This window comes from Puma concolor, chromosome E4, assembly GCF_028749965.1.
Source record: "Puma concolor isolate L17-30 chromosome E4, mPumCon1.1.hap2, whole genome shotgun sequence".
NCBI classification, from domain to species: domain Eukaryota; kingdom Metazoa; phylum Chordata; class Mammalia; order Carnivora; family Felidae; genus Puma; species Puma concolor.
The window spans coordinates 39,107,437-39,127,091 of NC_141683.1; the positions used below are offsets into that span (position 1 = coordinate 39,107,437).

General features: G+C 55.0%; 1 long non-coding RNA gene across 3 annotated transcripts in view; it reads right to left on the reverse strand.

Annotated features, from left to right (window-relative positions):
- Nucleotides 1-8,448: 8,448 nt before the first annotated feature.
- The window catches only part of LOC147572606 (uncharacterized), a 107,553-nt gene continuing 96,346 nt past the window's right edge, over nt 8,449-19,655 (reverse strand). For 2 of the 3 annotated variants that reach the window (XR_015246286.1, XR_015246283.1), the window contains exon 8: nt 8,449-11,154. This is a non-coding gene — a long non-coding RNA (uncharacterized LOC147572606). Of the gene's footprint in view, nt 11,155-12,508; nt 13,992-19,655 lie in introns of those variants that run through there. The other variant, XR_015246285.1, reaches the window with a different exon arrangement.

A 19,655-nucleotide genomic window follows, 5' to 3' on the forward strand; every position in this document is an offset into this window, starting at 1 on the left:
TCACCTGCACCGCTGGAAGGGGCAGCCTGTGCCGTCCTGTCACGGTCCTGCCATCTGTGTCCCCTGCCTGTGAGGCAGGGGGAATGGCACGAACGGGGAAGACTGGCAGGAGCGGTAGGAACGGTAAAGGGAGACGTTAAAGGTCTGGCTTTGCACCACGACCAGGAGAGAGTGACCGTGTGAGTCTCACGTGGGACCGTGGGGCCTCAGCCCCATCTGCAGCTGGAAGGCGGTGAGGAGGGCGGAGGGCCTTGTGGCCAGAGCCTGGCCTGGAGGGCGTCCCAAGCACGGGGAAGCATACAACATGTTGGACCCACGTCAGATTTCCTAAGGATGTCATCCCTTTTGGGGGGGGGGGACTTTTCCCTTTAAGGGACATTGGCAATGTCGGAAGATATTTTTATAGTTTTGGTTGTCACAACTGTAGGATTCTACGGGTATCTAGCGTCCAGAGATGTTAAACATCCTACAGTGCACAGGAAAGCCCTTGCTCCCCGGAAAAAGAATGATCTGGTCCAAAAGGTCAAATGTGCCAAGGCTGAGAAACCCTGTGTTAGATTCATCCTGGAAATCTTACATTAGAGATTAATTTCTTTGATGTAAAATAAATAGCAACTACTCCCAAGAGAGAATTTTTACACTAAGCTGAAGAATCTCCTAAGGTGACTGTTCAAAATGCTGATTCTGGGTCCCACCACCAGGGTTCATGATTCTGTATTTCTAGAACATGGCCTGGGTGCTGAATTTTTTTTTTTTTTATGTTTGTTTATTTTTGAGAGAGAGACAGAGCACAAGTGGGCGAGGGCAGAGAGAGAGAGACAGAATTGGAAGCAGGCTCCAGGCTCTGAGCTGTCAGCACAGAGCCTGACATGGGGCTCGAACTCATGAACCACGAGATCATGACCTGAGCAGAAGTCAGATACTTAACTGACTGAGCCACCCAGGAGCCACCTGGGCACTGAATTTTTTTTTAAATTAATTTATTTTAAGTTTTTTTTTTAATATGAAATTTATTGTCAAATTGGTTTCCATATAACACCCAGTGCTCATCCCAAAAGGTGGGCACTGAATTTTTAATGAGCCTCCCCAGAAGACTGTGGTACACATGGGCCCAGATGTACTTTGAGAAACATTACCTTTTGCCTCACGTGTCACCTCAGGGAGAACCCAGCCACAGCCTTTCTGAGGACCAGGTTAGACCTTTGCTTTATTCTTTTGTGTGTCCAGACTCAAGATATTCCTGGTGAACTCCTGGGTCTCCCACTCAGAAGCTGGGAGCTTGGTGGCCACCCACCCAAGAATAACGGGCCTGGAACTTATCAGACAGGACTCTTTGGCCCAGAGTTGAGAAAGTCCTTCATGTGGCCAAGCTAGTCTGTACGGGGACATGTGGCCTCCAAACAAATGATGTATGAATGCAGACAAATGGTTACAGGCCCTTGGAAACACCTGAGAGATGACTTCTTTTCCTTACGTGTCACCTACTTCCCACATCATCAGGGGTGGGATTCCATTCCTTACAGCCTTGTCTGCAGGGTGGGCAAAGGCTCCAAATTCAGTTTGCTGGGAACTTTCCAGGACCCCCAGTCCCCTACCTTCTCCCAGCCCCCATTAAAGAGCAGTTTTCCCTTAGGGCCCCAGGCTCCTCTATGCTGGGGCAATTCTGCCCAGTTCACTGCCCTTCACCCCCAGCAAGGGTCTTCTCTGAATCAGAGTGGCTTTCATTTAGAGATTCCAGGACAGAGCACACAGAAACCTGGGCAGCCCCCAGAGGCTCCACGCAGGGTGGCTGCAGCTCAGGGGATGGAAACACAGGCTGGCCTGGGGATCAGCATCATCACGTCTGCTGTCCTGTTTACCCCTGCTGCCACATTGGTTTGTCATGTTTTCTTTGCTTTATTTTTTTTTATTTTTTATTTTTTTTAAGTTTTTATTTATTTTTGAGAGAGAGAGCGAGAGAGAGAGAGAGCGAGCAGGGGAGGTGCAGAGAGGGAGGGGCAGGTAGAGAATCCCAAGCAGGCTCCACACTGTCAGCACAGAGCCCAATGCAGGGCGTGAACTCACAAACCTTGAAATCATGACCTGAGCCGAAACTAAGAGTCGGATGCTTAACCGACTGAGCCACCCAGGTGCCCCTGTTTTCTTTGCTTCCAAGGCTTATGTCCTTACAAGACTCGGTCTAGACACACTTCCTCTGGGGTCCCCTAGAGCTTAGCACTCACCTACGTGGCTATAATTGCATCCGTCTCCCCCATACAGGAGAGCCTTGAGGTGGCCAACCTTCCTGGACTTTGCAGTTTGCATGGAAAGCCCCAGATCCCAGGAAGCTCCTCAGTCCTGAGGAGGAAACCTGAAGGACCAAACTGTACTTAGCCGCTGAGGCCAGACCTTCTCCCAGCTGACTTGAGATAAAGAAGGAAGAAAGGGGCTATGATTCTTGACCCAGGAGAAGAGAAAGCTGAAGGAAAGGCAACGGGAGAGTGGAAAGGGGTTGGGTTCTCAGCCAGTCCCCATACAAGTTCAAGTTCAGCCTCTCAGCGGGGAAGCTTGATGCCTGGTCTACGGCAGGTGCCCTGCATCAGAGCATTGTTGATAGTGACATAATTGGTGAATTCCTTTCCTAAATCCAAGTTCCCTCCCCGCCCCTAGGCGCAGCCCCTCCACAGCCTCTCTTGGGGGAAACGGAGCTCCTCCTGCTGGCTCCTCCCGGCACCCAGAGTGCTGATTCCTTCCCTCCCTCTCTGTGCTCCAGGGTCTGCAGCTGCTTGGGACCTTCCTCCCTGGAAGGTGGCACAAGCCAGCTCCCTTGCATAACAGGGAAGAAGTGGCTTAAAGGCAGGAAACAAAGCCCCGAAGCAAGGAGCCCTGTTCTCCATTTGGAAAATAAGACCACTAAGTATTGAATGTTCCAGAGCGTGAGCACTGGAGCTGACCAGCAACCCAGGTCCTAGAGGTGAGGTCATGCAGAGCACTTCTCGCCCCAGGTCCCAGCCTGACCCTGGACAGAAGGCCTTCTTTACACACCTGCTCAGGGGTCTCCTCACCACATCATTAGTTTCTAGGAGCAAAAAAGCTAAGGGTCTGAATAAAGCAACTTCACCCTCTGCACTGGCTTCCTTCAAAAGGCTGCTTCCCAAAGCCTCAGTCTCCAAAAAGCATGGCCTGCTGGGGCACTGTCAGTTCCTGAGATGCTTCTGCAAGGGGCTGAAGCTGGAAATCCATGCCCAGAGCCTGGTCTCCCCGGGGCAGTAAATGCCCTGACCCCGGCCTCTCCCTAGGGATCTCTATGATTGGGATCACCTACAGGGCCTGGTGCTGAAGGATGGTGGCTTTGAGGACACAAAGGCCTGGTTCACACAGGCCTGAAACTGCACAGGCCCTTCCAGAGAGGTGAGGCAGGCTGTCTCCCAGCGGTGGGGAAACTGACCAGGCAGAGGTTGGCCCTGCAGGCCTCCGTCCAGGACATCATGTGAAAGGAAGTACCGACTGGCGGACTACTGAATACCGGGACGTGTGGCTCACCTTTTACGCTCCAATTCGCAGCCTGTCAGCCCAGCGCACGTGGTGTAATCTCTCAGCGCCAGGTTCGGCATCCTCCCTGGGCTCCTTTGCCAAGCGAGCTGTCTAAGCCATTCTAGGGCATTCCATCTGGCAAGCGCCAGGGGTGAGCGCATCCCCCTCTGAAAAACCTCCACCAATAGGGGCTGGAGTCAGCAGGCCCCTCCCACACGCCACGGCTCATCTGTCCTTGGGTTCCTGAGAGGCTCTCAGGTGGTGCTGAGCCCCAGCTGCACACAGTGGCCAATCAGCTCAACAACACTCCCCAGAGCTGGCCGAGCTTCCTTCCCTGTCCCACTCCCCCTACCCCGGTCCCCTGACCCTGATCCCATGGATCATTTCCCAAATGTGTGCCCCTGCACACAAGCCCCCACCCAGGAGGGGTAGAACCCCGGGTAAGACCCGAGTTGACTTGCTCAGACACCGACACTATTGCCTTATGTCAATCTCAGGTTTACTAGTAACATCTTACACATGAAAGCACTTTACGGAGTCTCGTTCCGTGACTATAGCTGTGTAAATAATTACCCCCAGAGCTTACTGGTGTGAAACGGCTATTCTTTGTGCTCAGAGATTCTGTGGGTCAGTAACTCTGAGAGGGCGCAGTGGGAATGTGTGTCCAACGATGAAGGCTGGCTCGCTCACATTTCCAGCGGGTGGAGCCCTCTGTTGGCAGGGAGCTCCATTCCTCTCCACGCATGACTTCTCGTGGCCCCCATGGCTGGCCTCCGCCACAAAGTCCGCCCCCAGAGTCAAGGGGCACCAGGCCAATTTGGGAAAATACAATCTGCCACAGGTCCTTTGCACACGATCTCACCCAATTCTTACAAAAGAGACTGCATCTTGTCTTTGGGTTTCCAGTGTTTAGCTTAGTGCCTGGCACACGGCAGGTATGCATTGCATTGCATTTGTCTTGTGGAAAGAGACAGGTTTTAGGGTCAGACTGACTTGGGTGTGACTCCTGCTTTCATTGCTTACCACCTCTATAATCCTGGGCAAGTTATTTAGCTTCTCAGAGCCTCTGTTTCCTAACCTTTAAAATGAGAACCAAAATGCCCATTTCACAAGGCTGGGGCTACCCCTGGATGTGTCCTGTTGTGATGCGCTAGGCAGATTCATCATTACCTGGTGGGTGCTCAGGTTTTCTTGATTTCTTCTCCTTCCATTCCATCCCCCCCCCCCCCCCCCAGCACAAGGACCGATGGCTTCTTGGACTTCCAGCAGGTTCATGGACCGACACAAGAAGAAACCTTCAGTCATGCATCTGGGGCCTTGGCAACAGGCCGGGTCGGAAGAAGTCAGGGTGACCAGCTTCAGCAGGCTCTCTGGACACTTGCTGCTCAGCCCAGAACCTTGAGCAGTAACCCAGCTCCCCTGATGGGTTACTGAACTCCCTCCCGCAGTTCAGACTCTTCGGTTTCTCAGATGCCCTGGAGATTCTCCCAAAGTCTCATGGGCAGTGGGGAAACCTGCCCACCTCTCCCCAGAGTACTGCCTGGACTGCAGTCGTGCTTTCAGAAGCCTGATGTCAGGTGCGCCGGGGCACACCCACTGAGGTGCAGCTTGCCTCACCCCTCACCCTACGTGATGGGTGGGGGCCCCCCCTCGCACTCTAGAGCTCAGGTGACTTCAGTTCCAGAAGATGTCTTACTCACAATGTCCCCTGCGCCCTTGTACATGCTGTTCCCTCTGCTTGGAATGCCCTTCCAACGAACTGCCTACTCTGTCAATTCCCTCTTGCCCGTATCGCCTACAAAACCTTCTCTTGGCTTAGATATCACCTCATCAAGGAGGCTTTCCTGGGTCCTTCCCGCCAAGACGGCAGTCTGCTGCTCCATAACCATTTTAATTTGTCTGTCTGTCCACCAGGCCGAGAGGATTTGTCCCATTCTCAGCTATCTCTCCACCGACTAGCACAATGAATGGCCAGCACTTTTGGTGTTTGACGAGTCAATGGCTTGGTTCTCTTGCACATGGGGTACCCCTCTCCTTGGTGGCTGCCCTCCCCCTACACTCAGGGATGTAGTTGGAATTCTGGGCCCCATCCTGGGGTCCCACAGCAGCTCCCACCCTCTGACCGAGGTCTCCAGTTGGAGCCCACTGGGCATCGCCTCCAGGATTAGTCCTGGACTGACCATGCCTGAGCCTTTCCAAAGCCTGGTCATGTGGGCAACGTACAAAAATAGTAAGTGGTTCCCCTGGCAACCACCACAGCAGATGGTAACCAGCACGGACAGTCTTGGAAAGCCTTGAGACCGGGAGGAAAAGAAAGCCCGTTCTGGCTGGCAGCTATTCTGCCCCGAGCCGGGCCACGGGCCCATCTGAGCTGCCTCTCCTCCTCTCTGGGCTTCCTGGGGATCACCTGCTCTGAAGCCCAAAGGGAAAAAATGAGCTAGAGGAGTCGCCCATCTGCCCATACCATGCACCGCTCTCAGTCCCTGCCTTGCCGCCTCCGTCCCCTCCGCAGGGAGCCAGTGAGGACCTCCACTGGCTGCCCTGCCCCAACCAGATGAGGCCTCCGGCACGAGACTCAGTCTTGCTGCCGGAGGCCTCGTATCAGGCGTGTCCGTTGTGCCAAGCTTGTCCCAGGCCTCCCCTGGACTGTCTGGGTCTCTGCCCAAGTCCTCAGCCCCCTGGCTCTGGGCCCTCCCCCACCCTCCAGCCAGGCCCACAGCCTTGTTCTCGCCAGCCCTCCCCCCACTGCTCAGTCTCAGCCCCGCCTGAGCCCCTGCTCTTGTCTGCACCAGCTCCGCTCTAGGACACGCACAGGGCTTGGGGCTCCATGGGCTGAGCTTCTGGAGGCTCCTGGGGTGTGGGAGTCAGGGGGCAGGAGCTGCCTGGGTGGCAGGAGAAGAGACCAGAAAAGCACCGCCAGAGGGTGACGCCAGAGTGAGCTGCAGACTGTCCTCGGGAAGCCGGGTTCTAGTAGAAGGCCCGAGAGGGAAAAACCGGCAGCTGAGAGGGGAAGGTCAGAAGCAGGACCTGGAGTGAGACCCCGAGGCGTCTGGAAGGGGAAGCCCAAGGTGTCCAGGGATGCTTGGTGGGCCTGGCCCTATTTGGGGCCGGCCTGGCCAATCCTGCTGCAGCTGTCTCTTCCCTGTTCGGGAGCCGGACTTCGACTCCCCTCTCTTTCCCCCTCGTCCCCGCGATACTGACTTTGCCGCATCCTCCTGGCCGTGGTCACCTCCCCTCGGGGAAGCGCAGCCCCGTACTCGCCCCTCCTGGCTGCCCCTGCTTCCTGCCTCCTCTGCCCACTCACCCCGCTCCTTAGTGTTGCTGCAGACCTCTTGCCTGCGTCTCCTGCTGTGCCGATAACATCACAAACGCGGCACCTCCCTAGCGAGGCATGGGCCGTGTGTCGCCACTAGGTATCTGCTACTTCATTTGATCCCCTGCGAGGAGGTACGAACATCCTGCAGATGACAGACCGGGTCTCAGCAAGAATAAGTAACTTGCCAGGGAAACCACACCTCTGCTGCTGACTAGGTCCTAGATTCCTGGGATTCCAACCCAGGTCTTCCTTCCATCCTGTGTTCTTCTCACCCTGTCTCCTTCCACCTGGGCATTGGCTCCGCTAGGGGAGGCCCATCCCAGGGCAGGTGGAACTGGGATGCAGCAGGCTGGTCTGGTGGCAGACACTCTGAGGTTCTCTTGAATGAGACTCCTTTGCGCTAAGGATGTGTGATACCCGGTCAGGGTGCTGAGCTCCATGGCATCACCCAGAGGGAGGCGGTGTGATCCAGGCCCACCTGTGGGAGGTCATAGCCCGATGGTGGCAGCCACAGGCTACCTCAGGGACAGGTGAGGCCATGGGACCAGCGATAACCACATGGAGGGCAGCTGAGCCACGGCTGGGGGCCACTTGGGCTTGTCTCTGCATGTTGCTGCCCCTGCTGCCCAGGGCCCTGAGGTAAGGGTTTGACCTCAGCATTGAGCAGCCTCCCAGGAGCCGGACCCCAGAAACACATCTGTTACCCTCCTGCCTGAGCCCTCCCTCCCCCTCTTTCCCATGTAGCCACGACCCTCCCCTTAACCGGCAGCTATAACCCTCCCTCTGGTCCCCACCATCCTGCCAAAGCTCAGGCAGTCTCCTTTCCCCAACCTATTAATTTCCGCAGATTTCACATATCCATTCACCAAAGAACCGTGTGCGTATTTCATGCCTCCTATGTGTCCAGCAGCAGTCCAGGTCTCAGGGGTGGGGTGGGGAGTGGTGGCATGGGGAGAAAAGCCAGGAAAATAAGTGCAGGAAAATAAATGCAAAAGCTATCCCCGCTCTCAAGGCTCCAAGGAGGAGAGCGGTAAGCTGGGTTGCCAAAAGGTTTCCCCGGCACCAGGAGCTGGTGATCCGGGAGGACCCCAGCCACAGGGTCTTGAGAGGGGCATGAAGGCTAGGGCACGAAGGTGCCGAGGGATGTTGGGATCTTCATGGAAGCTTTTGGCCCACCCGTGACCCCCGTGCATGGGACAAGAGTGCCTCCTGGTGGTTGATTCATGGAACGCTCCAGCAGCTGTTGTGTAAAGCCCAGAGGATTAAGCTCCCCTCAAGAACTTCTATTTTTGGTTCCCAATATTTCCATAATGAAACGCTAACGGGAGCAGCCAGAGGCTTCTCAAAGGACCCGGAAGCTGTACTGCCGAACTCCTGCGTTCTGGTATGGGTTCTCCAGGGGTCAGCTCTGCTCTTTGCTCTCGGGTGCAAGTCTCTTCCATGTGGGCTGATTAAAGGGTCCCAGGGCAGCGACCATACGTTCGCTTTGTTGAGCCTGGCCTCAGAGGGAATGCTGTGTGCACATTCAGAGTGACGTGTTGGAAAGAACACTGGATCCAGGATCAGGAGCCTTGGACGCTGGCCCCACGCTCCACGTCAGCCGCTAACCAGTGGTGAGATACTTGTTACAATAATAGCTACATTTTATTCAGTATTTACTGAATTGCAACAGGAGCTTTAGGTACACGACATTGATCCTCACAACAAACCTCCTATGTTGGGATTATTATGAGTTCCATTTTACAGGTGAAGAAATCAAGGCACAGAGAGGTTGAGTAATTTTCCCAAGCTTACAGTGTGTGGCAGTCAGGACTTAGGCTCATGTTTCTGGAGACCCAGTGGGCTACACTGAATTATGGACCTAAAAGAATCGGAAACTAGTGGCAGGGTCCGCAGAGTGGTGCTTTTAGATGTCCCCAGGTGATCGTGACGTGGAGCCATCTTCAGAATCTATAGAATCGTGGCTTACAGCAGCTCTAGCGTTCAATGAGCCCAATGCCATCTACGGTCCAGGAGGTGAAGTTATGACAAGGGAGAAGCCTGGTTTAGGCTCCAATCCCCCTGCGTGGACAGCTGCCCACAAGCACAGCAGACTGATCCTCCTGCCTGCCATGCTCTCAATCTGGAAATGGAGAGCGACCGCCTTCTACAACTTTGTTCTCAGAGTGTTAAGCCTCCATACCCCTCATTCATAGATCCACCACCCATCAGTTCATCACAGCTCATCTAGAACGTTTTATACTTTTAAGTCGGTGCATTTGACAAACCCTTTTTGAGACCTACTATGTGCCAGGCGCTGGGCTAGATCCTGAGACTGCGGTGGTATAGGAAGCCAGCACGGCCCCGCCCTTGTGAGTTGCTACCTAGAGGAGATTGGCAATAAACACACCATGAAAACACAGAATTGCACGCCGACATGTGCTCTGCAGGAAAAGACTACACGCAGTGATGGAGAAAAACAGGGTGGCAGGGGCCCTAATTAGACAGAGAGGGATGGGATGATCTCTCTGAGGAGGTGACAGTTAAACCGAGACAGTTAAACCAGTTTTAGCTTGTACCTTCCATTGGCACTGGGGTTCCACTGTGTTTACTACGTGCTGAGCAATGTAGCACAGACCTTGCTTTTCTCTGAGCTCCTGAGCTCCTCCTCCAGGACGGTGAGGCGGCCCCTGTGATGTCTCCTCCGCCAGATGTCCCTCCGGAGATGAAGAATTTTGAGCTTCCTTTTGACAGAAGATCTCAAACCAGGGGCTGTTTGGCGGTGGGATGGAAACAGGGCGCAGGGGCTGGCAGTTGAGAATCCGAGAAGTCTCTGCCCATCAGAGCCATGAAGTTCCCCGACAGCTCTGATACCCACGGGGCAGGACTCACAATCCAGCTTGCAGGGAGGGAGCTTGTGGTCTGTGTGGATGCACACACACACACACACACACACACACTCACGTGTGCAAGAGGGGAGACTCCAGCTCATGGGTGTGCTGGTCTCACCCCCCTTCTGCTTTGCTGGGGCTGACCCCGGGGTAATCCACTTCCGGCTTTGCCAGCGGCAGCCTGTTGGACTGTGCCAGTAGGAGGCGCTCTAGGGGGCTGGGAAGCCGGAGGGGAGGCCCGCCCCTCCCTGTTTACCTCCTGTTTCTGCCACGGCCCCTCAAGTGTTGCTTCACCCCAGCAGCAACCGAATCCAATTTGCAGTATACCAACACTTGGGAAATTCTGTCGCCCCTCCCCCGCCCTGAGAACGTCACCACCAGCTGGAAGGCGCCCCCACCTCTGACCTCTGGGTCTCAACCCATGCAGGGATCACCCCTGTTTCTGAGTTTCAACAATTCCAAATGCTTCCCGTTGGTGCCGGGCCCTGGGCTGTCGGTGCCTCCAGCAGCTGCCACCTCCGTGACACATTTTTAGCATTCTCTGACATTAGTATCAGGTGGCCCAAACCATTTTCTGATCTCTGGGGGATTTTGCGCCCGGGGTGGGCTCCGGGAAGAGCAAAAACAGTTTTTTGACCCCCTGCAGGCGGTTAGTAACTGATGTCCTCTGAGAAAGAAGTTTGTCCTGGGAGAGGTCAGTCTGTTCTCAGCTCCTCCCCGTGCAGACCTCAGCACCTCCGGGAGAAGGGACAGTGAGGGAAGAGGGGCCAAGCGCCATCTCAGGTCCAGCTGTCTCTGGCACGCCTCACTTCACCCCACCGCTGCTGAACTGCTGCTCCTTATCCCTGGCCTGGCCCAGCCTGCCCACAGAGCGCCCCCTGGGGGTGAGGCCGCGGGCTTCTCTATGGCTCACCGTGTGCCTGTGAAGGTTCTGAAGAAGGGGTGGTCGTTCTGGAACGTTCCTCCTTGAGTGTGGTATGGCCATGCCTCAAGCCCAGGCCAGAGCAGACGCTCCGGAAGATGTGCTGCACGACTAAGGCACAGGGTGGCTGCCCTGTCACCTACCCACAAGGTCACCTGCCCCTGCAGCAGCCCCACAGGACTGGCCAGCCAGCAGCCGTGCCCTGAGAAGGTGGACCACTCAGTTCCGGTGTTGGAAAATTCCAATGGATCATAGCAGCGGAGGGAGCTGAGGGCACTGAGGTGCAACTCTTGAGCTGGGTGGCCAATGCAAGCGGAACTGAGGGGGCAGCTGGGCAGAGGGGAGAGACATGACAGGAGACTCTGGGGCCTTTGGGGGAAGAACAAGGATGTGCTGCCTCAGATTCTCAGAGTTTCTGTTTCCTTTCCCATTCGTGTCTTTCTTGCCAATAAAATCTCTTCCTGAAGTGACTTGACTGAGTCTTTGTATCCTTGCTACCAGAAAAGCCCAGGATATGGAACCTAAGGGGGAGCCTGGCAGCAAGGAAAGGAGAAGGGAAAGGAAGGGGAAGGGGAAGGGAAGGGGCATGGGGAGGGGGAGGGGAAGGGAAGAGGAAGGGAAGGGAAAAAAGGAACCAGCATTTACCGAAGACCTGCTATGTGACAGGCACTGCTCGGAGAGCAGCTCTGGTGGATGGGGGGTGGGCGGGGAGCAGGGGGAGGGTTGGAAGGACAGTCTCAGAAGAAGGGGTGGGTAGTGGAAGGCTAGATGACAGAACCTGCACAAAGCAGGCGGGACAGGTGGCAGGAAGCTGGGCCACCAGGCAGGACCAGCTCTCTATCCTGACATACTTTCCTGCTGTCTAGCTCTTCTGGGTTTTGGTGGTGAGCGCGGAGAGTGAGGGGAAGATACAATTTCTCAACAAAAAGCAAACAAAGAAACACTGTGCAAAACAAAGCCCTGCTGACAGAGACACCGGGCCAGCTGTGCGGGTCCACACGGCTGGCATGTGTCGCAGGCTTTTGAGAGATGTGCAGATGTTCAGATGTACCCGAAGAGTCCACCAGGTTCTAGTTCATGAAGGGTCCCCCCTACCATGGGGTGTTTCTGAAGGGACCGATATCAAAAGCCCTCGTGTCCATCCAGCTCCTTTTTGCACCTCTCAAAATCTTTCACGGCTACCGGCTCAGTTGATGTTCAAACATCTGGGACCCCCATCTCCCCAGCCATGTAAGTCTGGGGTGAAAAAATGGTCACATGAACATGCACTAACAGTCTTTCTTGGGCTTGGTGCCTCCCTCAGCCCCCATGTGGGACCTCCAGGTTTCGCCCTTGGGGTTATCCCAAGGAAGTATCATGCCTGAGCTCAGGAGCTGGGTCCTTCCTACTTCAGCTCCAGTTTTCTGAGGTGACATTTGCAGCAACTGCCTCAGTACCTCCAAAGCTCGAGAAGGTGCAACATCAAGGGGTTGGGGGAAGGATGGGATGGGTGGAATACTGCCCATGCAGGTAGCGGCTCCCATGGGTTGAGCCAGACAGCCACATCCTGCCTCTCTGCCCAGGGCCATATGAGCCCTTCCAATACTGGTGGCCTTGGGTCCCTGGATTTCACAAGGTTCTTAGGCAAGCAGCCTTGCCTGTGGTCTCCCCGGATGCAAACCCTTAGGGGCCAGGTTAGAAGCAGAACTGAGTGACCAACACTGAGTGGTTCCCCAAGTTGTCCTTCCTCCTTTCCCCAGCAATGTGCCCTTCCTCCCCAGGAATGTGCTCACCACTCTGGGCCAAGACCATCTGCCTTTTCTCTTAGAATGAATTCTTTCTCAAAAGACACCAGTGGACTCCTGGAGTTCGAGCTCACAAGACGTATCTGAATTTCAGAGCAAATCCCACCATGCATAGGTTTTATTATCTTCACGTCATGAGTGGGGAAACGGAGGCCCTGAACATTACATGACTTGCTGAGGTCACACAGAGTCTTCAGAGCCCTAATGCCTCATCAGTCCTATGTTCCTTTCCCCACATCACGCTATATATCACCTCCCAGTTGGACAGAAGTTTGTTTCAAGATGGCCACCATGACTGTCTGAACCCAGCAGGTCTAACACGGGTACTTTGAGGTATCATTGCAATGGCTCCCATCCAGACCCTGCATTGGAATCACCTTTGGTGCTTTGAAAAACACAGATTCGGGGCGCCTGGGTGGCTCAGTCTGTTAAGCATCTGACTTCAGCTCAAGTCATGATCTCACAGTTTGTGAGTTTGAACCCCCCATTGGACTCTGTGCTGACAGCTCAAAGCCTGGAGCCTGCTTTAGATTCTGTGTCTCCCTCTCTCTCTCTGCCTCTCTCTCTCTCTCAAAAATAAACATTAAAAAAATATATATATAAAAAGAAAGACACATATGCCAGGAGATCCTGATATGCTAAATTTGGGTGAGCCCAGGCAACTATACGGTCGGTTCTCATTATTCGAGGTAGTTATATTCTATAGAGTCTCTGGCAACAGTGAGTTAGCAAACTCTGAACCTTTGCCCTTGGGGAAAATACAGGGTTAGGTTCTTGTGAGCCTCTGAACACAAACTTTTCATCAACTGAAACAATCGATAACCTTCTGTTTAAAGACTATTTGATACGTATTGCGGATCTATTAATGTTGAACTTGGCCATCAGCGCTGTAACTCAACGCCCGAACGAAGCTTGCCTAACACTGATCTTTTCTCTACAGGGCCCATCTCTCGTGCTCGGCAACACCAGACGGCCTGGCAGCGCTACCCTGGCGAAATCACCAACAAAACCACAAAAATCCAAAAAAGCACGGCACTACTCAGACTGAGAACAGGACACTTGGTTCCAGTGTGGGAGCAGACATGAGAAGGCAGAGCATCGTCTCGTGGCCTCAGCTGGGAATGTCCAGGCAGGCAACTCAGATTTTTACCACTCTGCATGTTGTTCCCAAAGGACCACAAAACAGCCCTGAGTATTGCTTTGGGGGTAACACACTTTAGTAGGTAGATAAACTGGCAAATGAAATCCATGAATGCTGCGGATCCATTGCATGTTCAAGGCTCTGTTTGCCCAGCAACGTGCCGCGTCTTAACGGCAACTGGCAGCGGGAGTTGTAAGGAGGTGGCAGAAGGTCCAGAGGACAGGCTGAGGGGTGAGCGGGCTGCTAGGGAGGGTCTGCTGAGGAGGGCAGCTGCGGTGGCTTCTGGGCGATGACTCTGCCCTTGTCTCTGCACCCGAATCACTAGAAATCCTGGATGTCCTTGCCTCTGCAAGCTGGTGGCTCAGGATTCAGAATGCGGCTTCTCTACCGAAATCCCGTTTGGTAGGCTGGTCCTCAGCCTGGGTCACAGAGGTCCACTCCATGCCTAGTTAGATAAAGTGGTGGCACCATGGGGCACAGGTCCAAGCCCTCACTGCAGCTTTCCACTCCCACCCCAGGGCTCAGGGCTTCAGGCAGTGCTGGGCGGGGGTCCCTCAAGGGTGGTCTCAGGTGGAGACTGAGGACAGGTGAGCTGGGCAGGCAGTGGGGGAGGTCTGTCTTTTGTAAGGTGGGGTGACAGCCGGGGTCTATGTTTTCAGTGAAGGGGCACAGGCATCTGGGGGTGGGGAAATGGAGAGGAGGTCTGTGAGGACAAGCCGGGGAAGGGACATTCATTCTGCAGCCACAAGCCTCCCTGCACTTGCTGCCCACTGGGTCACAGACATCCTCTGAGGTCATGGGCATGGGTCCGAGGGGCCTCCAGCGGCTCAGCAGGCATTTCCAGGTGGGGGGTGTCCAGCCAGGCCTGTGTCAGACCTGAGGCCGAGGCCAAGCCTTGTGCTGCCTTGCTAGCTCTCCCGTCCGGCACAGGAGCCCGGGTGAGTTGGGACACCCTCCTCCCGCCTCGAGCTGACACCTGAACACCCCACCCCTGCCTCAGACACTCTTGTTTGCCCTTTCCCCCACCCCCTCCCAGGTCCAGCTGAAGTGGGGGTGGGTGTGGGCGGAAGAAGTAGCAGGACAAGGGACAGGGCGGCCCCAGGAGATATAAACCATGATAAACACACAACCTTGCTTTATGTGAGGACTGCGGCTTATCTTGTGTGCATACTTCTTCTCCAAGGCACCCGTCACAGCTTTCTTAGGCTCAGGGATACCCCTGGTTTGACCTGATGCCTTGTTTGCCACAAGACGGAAAAGGGTGGAGGCCTGATACAGTCTGTTCCAAAGCAGGTAAACAGAATTCACAGTTCAACCTTCTTCAGGAAGCTCTGAGCCCAGGGCTCAGAGGACGACTTGCGTCCTGGCCAGGGAGCCCTGGGGAGTGGCCTCAGGTGACTAAGGGCCGATGTCTGCCTGCTCTTAGGGGGATGAGCATTTCCTGGCATTGGGGAGGAATGAGGTGTGAGGGTAGAAGGGTCCAGGGCTGAGCTGGGGAAGGGGATTTGAGACCGAGCTTGTACCAGGCCTTAGAATCAGTGCCTGTCTTACCTGCGCCGGGCCTAGGAGCTCAGGGTCCTGCCCACCCTCTAGCTCACTGGGCTGCCAGCTGTGTGTGTGGGAGGGGAGATGACCCTTCTGGGAAGCCCCCGTCCTGGGGTTATTGCAGCTTCCAGAAGGACTGGGGTCGAGGGGATGAGGTTCGTGCTCAGAACCTGTGAGGAACCATGACAGGACAGCAAGCTCCTTGAACCTGTATCTCCAGAATTTTTCTCACTTTTTTTTTTAATGTTTATTTATTTTTGAGAGAGAGAGACAGCGTGAGTAGGGGAGGAACAGAGAGAGAGGGAGATGCAGAGTCCAAAGCAGGCTCCAGGCTCTGAGCTGTTAGCACAGAGCCCGACACAGGGCTCAAACCCATGAACCATGAGATCATGACCTGAGCCAGTCAGACACTTACCCTCTCACTGTCTGTTTTTAAAGGGTTTAATGTTTATAAGCTTGAAAAAAAAAATCCTGGGGTGCCTGGCTGGCTCAGTCAATCATCCGACTCTTGGTTTTGGCTCAGGTCATGATCGGGTTTGTGGGTTCGAGCCCTGCATCAGGCTCTGCACTGACACTGCTTGGGATTCTCTCTCTCTCCCTCTCTCTCTGCCCCTCCCCAGCTTGCATGCTCTCTCTCTTTCAAAATAAATAAATAAACTTAAAAAAAATCCTAATTGATGACTGTCTTACTTCTTTTCGTCCCTAAACGGGTCCGTTCTCTCCCTCTCCCCTTTCCTCCGTTTTTCCTTCCTCATTCAAACATTTATTTAACATTTGCTACAGACCAGGGGCTGGGGACAAGCTGGTTTCTCCCTAAACTGATGCCTTTGCTTGTGGGCCCCCACCGCGCCCTTCACCCACCTCGACGGAAACCACCACCTCACGGGGCAGCCGGGAGGGCGGTAGAATGTGCCCCACTCCACCCAGGTGCCATGCACAGCCTGCCGGGCATCTGGCATTCCTTTTGGCCCCTGCTGGCCCTGGCTGAGGTTTGTGACCTGCCCTGGTAGCAGGGGCCTCTTCCTGGAGGACGTCAGTTTGCCCCTTCTGGGCTCCGCCCCTGCCTTCATTCATAGCCCACTCACCCAGGTGCCTCACTCTGCGCAGCTGCAGGGCTCTGGGCTCCTATATGGGGCTCTCTTTGGGACTGGCTTGCACGCCTGTGTGTGCGTGTGTGTGTGTGTGTGTGCATGTTTGCACCTCCACACTCTCCCCATCAGCCTGGGAACTCCCCAAGGGCAGGAATTATTTTTCTTCTTCCCTCTGGACACTTGGTCTACGGTCCTGACCAACTGTCCTGATGTCCTAAGGGAAGGAACACTAGAGCCCCAGGCAGGATTCCGAGGGGAGAAGAATCAGAAAGCTGTCCCTTGCTGCTTCTTCCCTGTCCCCCCCGCCCCCAACCTCAGCCTGGCATGCGCAGGGCGGTCACCTCAAATGGGCTTTCCGGGACTCTGGCTGGCGGAGAGGGGGTGCTGGGCCAGGACAGGCAAGGCCCCCCACAAGACAGGGAGAGCCCAACCAGGAGTACTCTGGGATGGCTTTTAAATGCGGCTCCATGAGGTGAACCTAGGAGCTTTTGCAGGTGGCCCCAGGGCCTGGGGCATGAGGGGCCTCATGGGGTGGTGGAGGAGGCAGGGCCCCCCGCCCCTCGACCCTTGCATCAGTCAGTGTGGCTCCTCCATTTTTATCCGGCTGCTGTCTGCTTGCATTTGAAGAATGTGCTTCTGCAGCCTCAAAGGTTAGCAAACCTTCAGCCTACCCTAAGCCTACAGCTTTCCCCTGTTCAAATGATCCTCTAGCCCCCAGTCAGGGGTTGTGGCCCTGTGCCTGTAGGACTCCAGCGCCCAGTCCCCCGCACGCTGTTAGTTGGAGAAGGCAGGCCCAGGGCTAGCTCAGGGCTACGAGTGCAGCATGTGTGGATGAGAATCAGATCGGGAGGGTGGGGGAGACAGGGACGGGGTGCTTCTGTGGCCCTAGGACTCAGGGGTGCTGGGATCCCAGATGAGGGAAAAAGCCCCTTGCCTAGGAGTCCAAAGACATGGCTCTGCTTCTGGCTACCATTCACCAGCATGGGGCCCCAAGGGACACTAAGGAATTGACTCAACTTTCTTACCTGTGCAAAGGGAGGTGACACCGTCTGCCTGTACCTATGGGTTATACTGTGGAGCTCAGTGTGCTTTAAAGACTGCCAAGTTTGGGGGCACCTGGGTGGCTCAGTTGGTTGAGTGTCCAACTTTGGCTCAGGTCATGATCTCGTGGTTCGTGAGTTCAAGCCCCACATTGGGCTCTGTGCTGACAGCTCAGAGCCTGGAGTCTTCTTCAAGTTCTGTCTCCTTCTCTCTCTGCTCCTCCCCCACTCATGCATGCTCTGTCTCTCTCTCTCTCAAAAATGAATAAACATTAAAAAATAACTTTAAAAGCCTGTCAAGTTTTGCTGTTCATATGCAAGGTGCTGCCATGGCTATGGGCACTGTCACCAGGGGGCAATGAGGGTCAGGGCTGTCCTGGGGACTCAGAGCAGCTCCTGGGCTGGTGCTTCTGAGCTGAGCTTTACAGGAACGAGAGCGAGTCACCAGCTCCGTCGTGGGCAGGGGATCATTTGGGAGGTCACGGCCAGACCCCCCCATCCTTGGTACTCTGTGGGCTTTTAGAGGTTTTGCTAAAAATGGAGTGGGTGTCCCTAGGCACCCTCAGAGGGCTCCAGAGCCTTTGGGGACAGCAGGGCATTTCTGTTAGGCATAACACTGGGACTTTCAGAGTCAGCCCCAGGACACAAATCTTTATTTCCACCCTTCAACAGCTAACCTAACCTGCCTGCCCCAATCCGCGTGGTACAAGACCCCACCTTCACCCCAGAGAAGCCGGGCAGGGTGTGGCCTGCCATGTCTGGACTGGTGGCTGAGTGGGGTGGGGCGGGGAGGGGGGCCGGAAGAGGGGGAGCTTGGATGGGGAGAAGCTCACATCAGTGGTGGGGTGGAGACCGCCTCCTGAGAGAGGGAAGCAAGCAGGCGGCGCCTCTGGAGTGGCTCACGGCAGGGAGAGTTGACCTGCCAAAGGACGGTGAAGTAACAGGTCTGCAGGTCCCAGGAGGGGAGCCGGCCCACCCAGAGAAAGCCTGTCAGCATTGCAAACAACCCGGGGCCAGGAGGACAGTGAGTCCCAGGCTGCACGTGCACCCAGGGCTGCCCTGACAATGGGCATCTTGGGACCATCTCTGTGTTCCAGAAGTCATTCATGCTCGCAGGGAAGAACAATGCGAGTGAGAAATATACGATGAGAAGGAAGATTCTCCTCCCTCCCCACCACTGGCCTCTGGCCCCTTTGAAGCCAGGCCCAATAAAACAATCCCTAACTTGGGAAGGCCAAGGATGTGAATTTACATGGCCTTACACCTGTGGGTATGTCTGCATTTCCGTGTGACAGCCCCAACTCTCAACCCCCCTGCTCATGGGCAATCTGCTCCTACAGCTAGAGCACACACCAGATTCTGGAAACCGAACCTCTTCCTTGTCCCATCAGGCCAACGGCAGCCACAGCTTCGCTGTCTCTGAATGCCCAGCAGCCCTTGCTGGCCCCTGACCTTGCCGACGCTTCCGTGTAGAGTCTTTTCTTGAACCCCGTCAGCCCCTGTTTTGCATGTGCCTTCTGTTCTGCCAGAACTGCCAGAGACAAGGCCGGATGCTCTGAGCCTCAGTTTCCCCATCCTTATGTTGGGAATGATAATGACATCTGACTTACCTTTGTAACGTTGGAGCTGGTGTTTTAGGACTTGCTTCCCTTTGGGAGGAGCTGGGAAGGTGTACGGCCGAGGGTCACAGGGGAGACAGGCAGGAGGGGTCCTGTCAACGTTTTGCAGGCAGGGACAGAGATTGCTCATGGGGTGCAAAGCTCATATGTATGCCGCCTAGGTCTCTGCTCAGATGACCAGCAGGGTGGGTGCTTGTGTCCTGGGATTAGGATGGATGGGATCACCCTGTGGTCCAGCCAGGCTGGGACAGCTCAGAATACCCACCCTCCAAGAGCCCTGCTCTTGCCGCCCTCTGAACATGATTCCCAGCCCTCCTGTATGCGGGGGGGGGGGGGGGGGGGGTTGGTGGAAGACAGAATAATGACCCCACAGAGATGCCCCTACCCTGATCCCTGGAATCTGTGAATATGGCAAAAGGGACTTGGCAGGTGTGATTAAGTGAAGGATCTTGAGATGGGAGAGCATTCTGGATTTTCTGCATGGGCCCTAAATATAACCACAGGGTCCTTGTACAAGAGATGCAGGAGGGTCAGATAGTAACACTAGTGTCAGAAGCCGAGGTAGGAGTGATAATGTGAGCCTCCGGAAGGAACTCAGACCTGCAGACACCTTGCGTTTAGCCCCGTGAGACTGATTCTGGAGATCTGGCCTCCAAAACCATAAGATGATAAACTGGCATTGTTTTAAGCCACCAAGTGATAGTTTTTAAAAAATATTTATTAATTTTTTGGGGAGAGTGCAAGCGGGGGAGGGGCAGAGAGAGGGGGGCAGAGGATCTGAAGCAAGCCCCGCGCTGACAACAGCGAGCCTGAC